This window comes from Balaenoptera borealis, assembly GCF_965194805.1.
Source record: "Balaenoptera borealis genome assembly, chromosome: 17".
In the NCBI taxonomy this organism is placed as follows: domain Eukaryota; kingdom Metazoa; phylum Chordata; class Mammalia; order Artiodactyla; family Balaenopteridae; genus Balaenoptera; species Balaenoptera borealis.
The window spans coordinates 73278393-73290133 of NC_138876.1; positions in this window are offsets into that span (position 1 = coordinate 73278393).

The window sequence follows — 11741 nt, forward strand, 5'->3', positions numbered from 1 at the left end:
TGCTGTTTTCACTAAACAAAGGAAATCTGAAGAGGATTTTCCCTCTTATAAAAAAAAAGGCAAAAAGTGAAAATAGCGTTCATCATTGGTTTTGCAGTGGGTCGTTATAGAGGCAGCATGCATTGGAGCACAGCAGCAAGAGTGTCCCAAGCTCCTTCCCCAAGAGCTACACTCAGCATCTCAGCACCACGCCACCACAGCTTTGAACTATGTCTGTGAGCATCTGTGCTTTATCTTGATTTATTTTGTGCATCTGTTAGCAAGACGTGTCCTAAGGTAATTGTTTCTTTGCTTTATACCATTTTGGCTTATGAAAGCTTTCATAGGAACACTCTGCTTTCAGATAGTGGGTTAATCTGTATGTTAGCAGTTGCCAAAGCCTATAACTACCAGCAATAAAATATCTATTGAATTAGTTCTCTTTCCTGTTGCCAACACTCAGCCCAGCCGTGTTATTTTTTAATAATTGAGCTATAATTGACGTATAACATTATGTTGCTTTCAGGGGTACAGTGTAATGATTTGATATATGTATATATTGTGAAATGGTCACCACAATAGTTTCAGTTAATATCCATCACCACACATAGTTACAAATTTTTTTCTTCTGATGAGAACTTTTAAGATTTATTATCTTAAAAGATATATTGTATATTGCAAATATACAATAGAGTATTATTAACTATAGCTACCTTGCTATACATTATATCCCCAGGACTTATTTATTTGATAACTGGAAGTCTGCAGGTTTGGATTGCCTTTTTTTGTTTTGCTTTTTGTTTGTTTGTTTGTTTAGATTCCACTTACAAGTGAGATCACATGATATTTGTCTTTCTCTGCCTAAATTATTTCACCTAGCATAATGCCCTCAAGTTTCATCCATGTTGTCACAAATGGCAGGATTTCCCTCTTTTTATGGCTGAATAATATTCCATTTTACCTATATCTATATCACATTTTCTTTATCCATTCATCTTCAACAGACATATAGGTTGTTTCCATGTCTTGGCTATTGTAAATAATGCTGATGATGCAGTGAACATAAGGGTGCTCATAGCTTTTTGAGTTAGTGTTTTCTTTTCCTTCAGATAAATATCCAGAAGTGAAACTGCTGGATTATATAGTAAATCTATTTTTAATTTTCTGCAGAACCTTTATACTATTTTTCCATAGTAGCTGCACCAATTTACATTCCCACTAACACTTTAGAAGTGTTCCCTTTTCTCCACATCCTTGTAAACATTGTTATTTCTTCTCATTTTGATAGTAGGCATTCTAACAAATGTGAAGTAATTTTGGGTTTGATTTGCATTTATCGATACCTCATGACTAAGGATGTTGAACACCTCTTCATGTACCTGTTAACCATCCATATGTCTTCTTTGGAAAAATGTCTATTCAGCTCCTCTGCCCATTTTTTAATTGGATTTTTTTTGCTATTGAGTTGTATGAGTTATTCATATATTTTGGATATTAACATCTTGTCAAACATGATTTACAAGTATTTTCTCCCATTCAATAGGTTGCCTTTTCACTTTGTGGATGGTTTCCTTTGCAGTGTAGAAGCTTTTTAGTATGATAGAGTCCCATTTGTTTATTTTTGCTTTTGTTGCCTTTACTTTTGGTATCAAATCCAAAAAATCATCAGTAAGACCAATGTCAAGGAATTTACCTCCTGTTTTCTTCTAGGAGTTTTGTGGTTTCAGTTCTTATGTCTAAGATTTTAGTCTATTTTAAGTTAATTTTTCTGTATGGTATAAGATGGTGGTCCAGTTTTATCCTTTTGCATATGGCTGTCCAGTTTTTCCAACACCATTTCTCGAAGAGCTATGCTTCCAACACCATTTATTGAAGAGACTATTCTTTCCCCATTGGATATTATCTGCTCCTTTGTCATAAATTAATTGACCATATATGCATGGGTTTATTTCTGGGCTCTCCATTCTGTTCCGTTGGGCTATGTCTGTTTTTATGCCAATACCATACTGTTTTGATTAGTCTAGCTTTGTAATATACTTTGGAATCAAGACGCATGATGTCTCCAGCTTTGTTCTTCTTTCTCAAGATTGTTTTGGCTATTTGGGGTCTTTTGTGATTCCATACAAATTTTAGGATTGCTTGTTCTATTTCTGTAAAAAATGCCACTGGAATTTTGATAGGGATTGCACTGAATCTGTAGATTGCTTCGGGTAGTATGGACATTTTAACAATATTAATTCTTCCAATCCATGAGCATATCTTTCCATTTGTTTGTGTCTTATTCAATTTTTTTAAGCCAATGTTTTATAGATTTCAGCATACAAGTCTTTCACCTCCTTGGTTAAATTTATTTCCGGATATCTTATTTTTCTGATACAATTGTAAATGAGATTGTTTTCTTAATTTCTCTTTCTGAGAGTTCATTATTAGTGTGTAGAAATGCAACTGATTTTTTTGTGTGTTGACTTCTGTATTCTTTGACTCTACTAAATTTGTTTATTAGTTCTAACAGTTTTTTGGTGGAGTCTTTAGGGTTTTCTTATATATATATATATATATATATATATATATATATGTATAAAATATAGAATATATTATTCCATCTGTAAATAGAAACAGTTTAACTTTTTCCTTTCCAATTTGGATGCATGTTATTTCTTGTTATTACCTAATTGCTTTGGCTAGGACTTCCAATACTTTGTTGAATAAAAGTGGTGAGAGTGGGCATCCTTGTCTTATTCCTGACCTTAGAGGAAAACCTTTCAGATTTTCACCATTGAGTATTACATTAGCTGTGGGCTTCTCATATATGGCCTTTATTGTATTGAGGTACATCCCCTCTATACCCACCTTACTGAGAGTTTTTATCATAAATGGATGTTAAATTTTGCCAAATGCTTTTTCTGCATCCATTAAGATATAATCATATGATTTTTATCCTTCATTTTGTTAAAATAATGTATCAAATTGATTGATTTGTGATGTTGAACCATCCTTGCATACCTGGAATAAATTCAACTTGATCATGGTGTATGATCCTTTTAATGTGTTGCTGAATTCTCTTTGCTAATATTTTGTTAAGGACTTTTGCATCTATGCTCATCAGGGATATTGGCCTATAATTTTCTTTCTTTGTGGTGTCCTTGTCTGGTTTTTGTATCAGAGTAATGCTGGCCTCATAAAATTTGGTTGGAAATGTTTCTTCCTCTTCTAATTTTTGGAAGAGTTTGGGAAGGATTTGGCATTAGCTCTTTTAAGTGTTTGGTAGAATTCACCAGTAAGCCATCTGGTACTGGACTTTGTTTGTTGGGAGATTTGTGATTGCTGATTCAGTCTCCTTACTCCTAATCAATCTGTTCAGATTTTCTATTTCTTCATGATTCAGTCTTGGTAGGTTGTATGTTTCTTGGAATTTATACATTTCTTCTAGGTTGTTCGATTTTTTGGCATATAACTGGTCATAGTAGTCTCTTATGATCCTTTGTATTTATGTGGCATCAGTTGTAATCTCTCCTCCTTTATTTCTGATTTTATTTATTTGAGTCCTCTATCTTTTTTTCTTGGTGATTCTAGTTAAAAGTTTGTGTATTTTTTGTGTCTTTTATAGTATAGACATTTATAGCTATAAATTTCCCTCTCAACACTGCTTTCCCTACATCTGGTAAGATCTTGTCTGATGCATCTTTTTTGAATTAATCTCAAAGTATTTAATAATTTTATGTGTGTGATTCTTCCTGGACCCATTGATTATTTAGGAGGGTGTTGTTTAATTTTCACATCTTTGGGAATTTCCCAAATTTATTTCTGATTTTGATTTTAAGTTTATTCTCTTATAGCCATAAGACATTGTATAATTTCAATTATTTTAAATTTACTGAAGCCTATTTTCTGACATAATTTATGTTCTATTTTTGAAAATTTTCCATGTGCACTTGTGAGAGGAATGTGTATTCTGGGGTTATTGAGTGGAGTTTTCTATATATGGCTGCAAGTCTATTTGATTATAAATTATATATTCACTTCCAAAGTGATGCAGTTCTCCCCTCATGGTTTTAAATACCATTTCTATGTTTACAACAGAAAAATTCATATTCTCCATCTAGGATTTTTCTCTTAATTTTATATCTACAACTTCTTTACTCACTTACCTATATTGGTTAATGACTACAATCTTCCAGTTACTTGTGTTAAAACTTTGGTATCAATCTTGATTCCTTCCTCTCATATCTGCTGCAACAACAAATTATGTCTATTCTATCTTCAAAATAGATCTGGAATGCAACCCTGTCACAGTTCTTCTCCATGCTATTGTCATCTGTCTCCAGGATTATTGCACTATTTTTAAAATTGGTCTCTTAGCTTCTGCATTGCCCCCATAGTCTACATTCAACATCCATTTAAAATTTTTTTCAGCCCACCTCTGATATTTCACATACCCATTCTTTGCTTTTTATATGTTTTCTTTAAATTCATTTTTCATGATATCAATATTTTACTTTTTTATTATGTTTATTATCTATTTCCTTCAATAGTATGCATAATCTATGAGAGCAGGTATTTTTTACTCTTTTTTTATCACTTCTCTATCTTCAGTGCCTAACAGAATACCTGGTATATAGGTAGAAGCATAAACAACTCTTGTTTTGAATGAATGATTAAAGAGCTTATAATAATTTGGGGAAATGGGACAGGAGGGAAAGTAAAAGATAGAATGTCCAGGAGATAAGAATTTTTGAGTCGTGAGTATGGAGGAGATGATTAAAACATTTAAGTGTATAAATTCTATAAGTTTAGAGGAAAGTCAGCAGATAGGCAACAAAGAGAATCATTAAATTGGTGGGGGAGGGAGAAGGAACAGCCCAGTTAGTGAGAGTTACAGAGAAAAAAATCACAGACATTATCCTGGAAACTCAAAATAAGCTATGTGAAGTACAGTGCGGATTTTGAGGCATGTCAGGATGAAGAAACTCAATTCCATTTGTAAAATTATTTAATTGAGCAGTTTCAAGACATTGATGGGTCCATAAATCAGAGTATAGGGGTTTAAGGAAGTATGGGATGGCTAGTGAGAGTAGTGGGGTGTGGAGGTGGATTGCTTGTTTGAGGAGCTTAGCTATAAAATAATGTCAAATGATAGGAGAGTGATTAAAATGGAATAGTGGTTTCAAAGGGGAAGAATTTTTAAGATTTTAGAAAATCAAACATAATGCAAGAAGAAATGAAAGAGTTAAAGAAAAGACTAAAGTAGAAAGTGTGGTCTCTAGTATAGGAATGTGGTCTCTTTAGAAGAATGGACCCCATCCAAAACAAAGGAGGTCAAGTTTTACTCTGAGAGTAGACATCATGTATGTATGTGACTTAAAAAGAATCGCAGGAAGAGGATTGCTGGCTTAAAGTGAACACATTGAGCTAATGGCTGATACTCTTAGGATGATCTGAAAAATCACTATGTGGAGAACATAGTTTCAAGTAACTGAGATTAAACCGATATTGGGAATTGCCTTTCAACTTTTGTGGAAGCCTCTCAGAAATTTGGTAACTCTGACTCCCAAATATCCAATGCATGTGTATGAATCTGGAAGCACTTAGAGTGATTTTGTGGCCAGTGCACATCTAATCCAAAGACTGAAAGCCCTCCAACTGAGTAGCAGTTAACAATCGGGGCTTGGTTAATAAAGTGGTGGGGCTCTCCCTCTTGGCTAGCTGCTGCAGGCAAATTCCTCCTTTGACTCTGCCTGAGGCAGGCCTTGGGTCTGAATATAACCTGGGAGAAAAGGAACTGCTTGAAAACCCTGGTTCTACCACTTTTCTTTCTCTGATCTTGCCCCCTTAACCTCTTGATGCCCCAGGTTTTTGTAATCTGTACCTTAATTTCCTCATTGCCCACCCTAAGAGCTTAATACATGGGTAATTTTTACAGTATCTAAGAAAGATAAAATATAAGCACTGCTGATATTGTGGATTAAGATGAATTATTCCTCCGTATTGAAAAAATATTAATAGTGATGATTTTGATGTAGAATGTTGGAAGTAAATCAGGGGATTTACTTCCAAAAATATGTTTGTTCATTTGTAAGTTCCATCTCAGTAGTTATTTCATACAAAACTGAATGTTATTCCTGGCTGGGTAGAAAAACGGTGGCTCATTTAAGAAGTCAAGAGTAATATTTTGTGGTTAAGACTGATGTTGGTTTAGTGCTATTCATTCATTGTTATTGCTATTGTTATGTTATGTAAATAAAACTGGCCTTTCCCTTCAGTGTGGTTGTGTTGTGGATTTAATTACATGTGAAATTGGGGCAGGGCAGAAAGGCTTATCAGTTTTAAAGAAATTAAAAATGGGTTCTAACAATTTAGAGTTATAAAGCATTGTAGTTTGTTTAAAGTTAAGATATTAAAGTAGGTTCTTTAATCAACCACTGCTCTATGAACAGATCCAATCCATTAAAAGCACTCACTATATTTCCTACATAAAATTACAACATGTCAGTATTGCTGCATAGTATGCAACTGACCAATGAAATGATTTTTTACTTAATTGAAGGTCGAAAAAATTTCAGATTTCTGAGTAGGATACAGAAGTAGTTTCTGGTCAGCTATGTTACCTGGAATACTCTCAAGTAACATAATGGGATAATGACCATTTTGCTATTTAAAATCTTTCTATTAAGGGCATTTTGGTTTTCAGCTAATTAAAATTCTACTTTTTTTTGGTGGTACTTTTCTGAGTTGAGTGTTTTACCCTCCCAGAATATGGGGTTTCTGCCCAGGAAAGAATATAAATGTAGTTCAGTTTTTTTCACTTGAGCACTAGTATAGAGGCATCTGTGTTCAATATTCAGTACTTATATATTAAATACAGTTCATTCATTACAGATTATTTTCCTCTCTTTCTAATTACAGAAGATTTGTGCCTAGTGAAAAGTCATTATTTATAATCTTTGGCCAATTTACTTAGGGCATTAGTTAAATTTTTATTCTTTCATAATATGGGGAAGTAATTATGATAGAAGAAAGAAATGCCAATTTAAAAATAGAGGCATTCTTATCATGTTTTTTACATGAACAAAAGGGTTTTAAAAATAGTTTTAGTTTGGATTAATTTATATTGCAGTGTACAGCTAAGAAAGGAGTTTACATTTGGGACCAAAATGTGGAAAATCCATAAGCACTAACAGAGAAATAATGATGCCCAGTTGATTATTCAAATTTGACTTAATCAGTATTTTTTTCTATTCCTATAAAACTGAAAAGACAGTTGGTCATATCAATTATGGTATAAATAATGATCAGTATCAGCACAGTACAGCCAGTAAAATCTATTGTTTTCAGTAAAATAAACTAAAGATTTTTAATCCAAGCAACAGGAGCTATCTTTCCTTCATTATAGTTAAATATCTACCATTTTATTTTCTTTTTAAAAAAAGCCTATTTTTTTCAACATTATTTAAAGTAAAAGAACAAAATCTGGGATTAAAAAAAGCAGCAGCTGCCCATCTGTCCCATCCCCACACAATTGTTCAAATTGACAAGCTTATTCTGAGACCTTATTCCAGCAAATGTGGGACACCGTGCATTTGCAAATGACTAAAAAGCCATACTGATATTTTAGTAGCATTTTTATATTGCCTTCTTCATAGATGAAATATGATATTCTTTGCTTAAAAAAAAGAGAGAGAGACCTCACTATGTCACGTAACTGATTGCTAGAGTTTTTCTTTTAAAAGACGTATCTGACAACGCAGAATAGCAGATTGCATAGATGGTATTCATATTGTTCTGTTTTATAACATAAAACTTGTTTAGTAAAGTACATTTTAAAAATGGGGGTTGTGTGTCATGAGCTGTACGTTGTCGCAAAAGCAGCTGGAAAGTAGGAAATGTGCCCGTTGTCTTTTTTTTTTTAATTTATTTTATTTATTTATTCTTTAATAGATCTTTATTGGAGTGTAATTTCTTCACAATACTGTGCTAGTTTCTGTTGTACACCAAAGTGAATCAGCCATAGGCATACATATGTCCCCATATCCCCTCCCTCTTGCATCTCCCTCCCATCCTCCCTATCCCACCCCTCTAGGTCATCTCAAAGCACTGAGCTGATATCCCTGTGCTATGCGGCTGCTTCCCACTAGCTATCTATTTTACATTCGGTAGTGTGTATATGTCGATGCTACTCTCACTTCGCCCCAGCTTCCCCCTCCCACCCCGTGTCCTCAAGTCCATTCTCTATGTCTACATCTTTATTTCTGCCCTGAAATTCGTTTCATCAGTACCTTTTTTTTTTTTTTTTAGATTCCTTGTATATGCATTAGAATACAGTATGTGTTTTTCTCTTTCGGACTTACTTCACTCTGTATGACAGACTCTAGGTCCATCCACCTCACTACAAATAACTCAATTTCGTTTCTTTTTATGGCTGAGTAATATTCCATTGTATATATGTGCCACATTTTCTTTACCCATTCACCCGTTGTCTTCGAAGAGAGCAATAACATGGCTACCAGAAGATTTCTGAGAATGTCTGGCATAAATTTCAGCTGTGGACCATGTGACTAAGTCTAAAATGAGCAAAGAGAAAATTCCTTCCATGTTAATGTATTTCTGCTTCAAACCTTCTCAATGGACAAACTCACCTTGGTGGGGTATCTCACGTATATGATTTTATAACCAGAGAAGAACAGAGTCCAAGTCCCAACTTAGAGATAAAGTGTTCAGGATATAATGCCAATATCTTGCAGGTACATGCACATGCCTTGCTTTTCAACATGCATATAAAATGGCTACATGTAGAAAGGCGTTATAACCATGGTAATTTTCATGAAAAATGAAAATTGAATGTAAGAATTGTCACTATGACATGTTTTGCACTACCTACATGTTAAAATCCCTCTATGGAATAATTTGCATAACACGCTTAGACAAGCATACGTTGTCCCTCAATTTCTTAAAAGGAATGACCCAAGTTAACAGTGCAGTAAGAAATGTATTCATATTTCATTATATACAGTTACCATGGGCTATAGATGATCCCACACTAAAGAAAAGAAAAATGATAGAAATAAGAAATTTAGGGAATTGTGATATTCATAGTTCAACAACAACTCTATCTATTACATACATAATATATATAGTAATTCTGGAATTTTAGGAAATTATTCTTATTATGAATGTCTTTCTGTTTCTTTTAAGGAAAATTCTAGCCTAGATGGTCAAAACATATTTTGAATATTTATTGTACCCACTTGATGTTTAAACTGAAAGATTGAAATCCACTACTTCAAGTATCTGTACCCAGTACAATTGTTTTCTAATATGAACATTAAAACTAATCGTCGAATCTGAAGAAAGAGCAAGCTTTGGGGATCCTTGCACATTTTTTTTTAATAACTGACAATCAGTTTATTTAAATAATTGATTTAAGTATCTGCAATGGTGACTTCAACCTTGAGTCCTGGCTATACTTCACCTATCATGTACTTTTACTACAAGCGTCATCTAAAAAGTATGTTACTTTAATAGACCTGTTCCAGTAATAAAAAATGCGTTGCAAAAAGGAAGAACTTCTGCACAGCAGCAGTGGTTGGCAGTGCTACACTGAAGCCACCACACAGTCTGCAAAATAACACAGCCAACATTATATGCTTGAAGAATTCATGCCCAGTGGAACTGCTGCATTTACCTTTTTCTTCTTACCTTTCACTGTTTATCTAATTCATAATGTAAAAGTGCCATTTATCAACTCAAGTTTGAAATTGCAGACCACTTTAGTTGAAGATGGGTAGCAAACACAAATAAAGACTCATCAGAAAGAGAAGAATCAGTGTCATTACTTAACAGAGTGAAATCTCATGGGGACGAGGAGGTTGACCTAGATACCTTGTTTTTGCCAGAGATTTTCTTTTTCTTTTTTTTTTTAACATCTTTATTGAAGTATAATTGCTTTACAGTGTTCTGTTACTTTCTGCTGTATAGCAAAGTGAATCAGCTATACGTATACATATATCCCATATCCCCTCCCTCTTGTGTCTCCCTCCCACCTCTCTAGGTGGTCACAAAGCACCGAGCAGATCTCCCTGTGCTATGCGGCTGCTTCCCACTAGCTATCTATTTTACATTTGGTAGCGTATATATGTCCATGCCACTCTCTCACTTCATCCCAGATTACCATTTCCCCTCCCCATGTACTCAAGTCCATTCTCTACGTCTGTGTTTTTATTCCTGTCCTGCCCTTAGGTTCTTCAGAACCATTTTTTTTTTTTTAGATTCCATATATATGTGTTAGCATACAGTATTTGTTTTTCTCTTTCTGACTTACTTCACTCTGTATAACAGACTCTAGGTCCATCCACCTAACTACAAATAACTCAATTTTGTTTCTTTTTATTGCTGAGTAATATTCCGTTGCATATATGTGCCACATCTTCTTTATCCATTCATCTGTCGATGGACACTTACGTTGCTTCCATGTCCTGGCTATTGTAAACAGAGCTGCAATGAACACTGTGGTACATGACTCTTTTTGAATTATGGTTTTCTCAGGGTATATGCCCAGTAGTGGGATTGCTGGGTCATATGGTAGTTCTATTTTTAGTTTTTTAAGGAACCTCCATACCGTTCTCCATAGTGGCTGTATCAATTTACATTCCCACCAACAGTGCAAGAGGGTTCCCTTTCCTCCACACCCTCCCCAGCATTTATTGTTTATAAACTTTTTATTTTTTTTTATAAACTTTTTGATGGCCATTCTGACTGGTGTGAGGTGATACCTCATTGTGGTTTTGATTTGCATTTCCCTAATGATTAGTGATGTCAAGCATCCTTTCATGTGTTTGTTGGCAATCTGTATATCTTATTTGAAGAAATGTCTATTTAGGTCTTCTGCCCATTTTTGGATTGGGTTGTTTGTTTTTTTGATATTGAGCTGCATGGACTCCTTGTATATTTTGGAGATTAATCCTTTGTCAGTTGCTTCGTTTGTAAATATTTTCTCCCATTCTGAGTGTTGTCTTTTTGTACTGTTTATAGTTTCCTTTGCTGTGCAAAAGCTTTTACGTTTCATTAGGTCCCATTCATTTATTTTTATTTCCTTTTCTCTAGGAGGTGGGTCAAAAAGGATCTTACTGTGATTTATGCCATAGTGTGTTCTGCCTATGTTTTCCTCTAAGAGTTTTATAGTGTCTGGCCTTACATTTAAGTCTTTAATCCATTTTGAGTTTATTTTTGTGTATGGTGTTAGGAAGTGTTCTAATTTCATTCTTTTACATGTAGCTCTCCAGTTTTCCCAGCACCATTTATTGAAGAGGCTGTCTTTTCTCCACTGTATATGCTTGCCTCCTTTATCAAAGATAAGGTGACCATATGTGTATGGGTTTATCTCTGGGCTTTCTATCGCGTTCCATTGATCTATATTTCTGTTTTTATGCCAGTACCATATTGTCTTGATTACTGTAGCTTTGTAGTAAAGTCTGAAGTCAGGGAGCCTGATTCCTCCAGCTCCGTTTTTCTTTCTCAAGATTGATTTGGCTATTCGGGTCTTTTGTGTTTCCATACAAATTGTGAAATTTTTGTCCTAGTTTTGTAAAAAATGCCAGTAGTAGTTTGATAGGGATTGCATTGAATCTGTAGATTGCTTTGGGTAGTATAGTCAGTTTCACAATATTGATTCTTCCAATCCAAGAACATGGTATATCTCTCCATCTGTTTGTATCATCTTTCATTTCTTTCATCAGTGTCTTATAATTTTCTGCATACAGGTCTTTTGT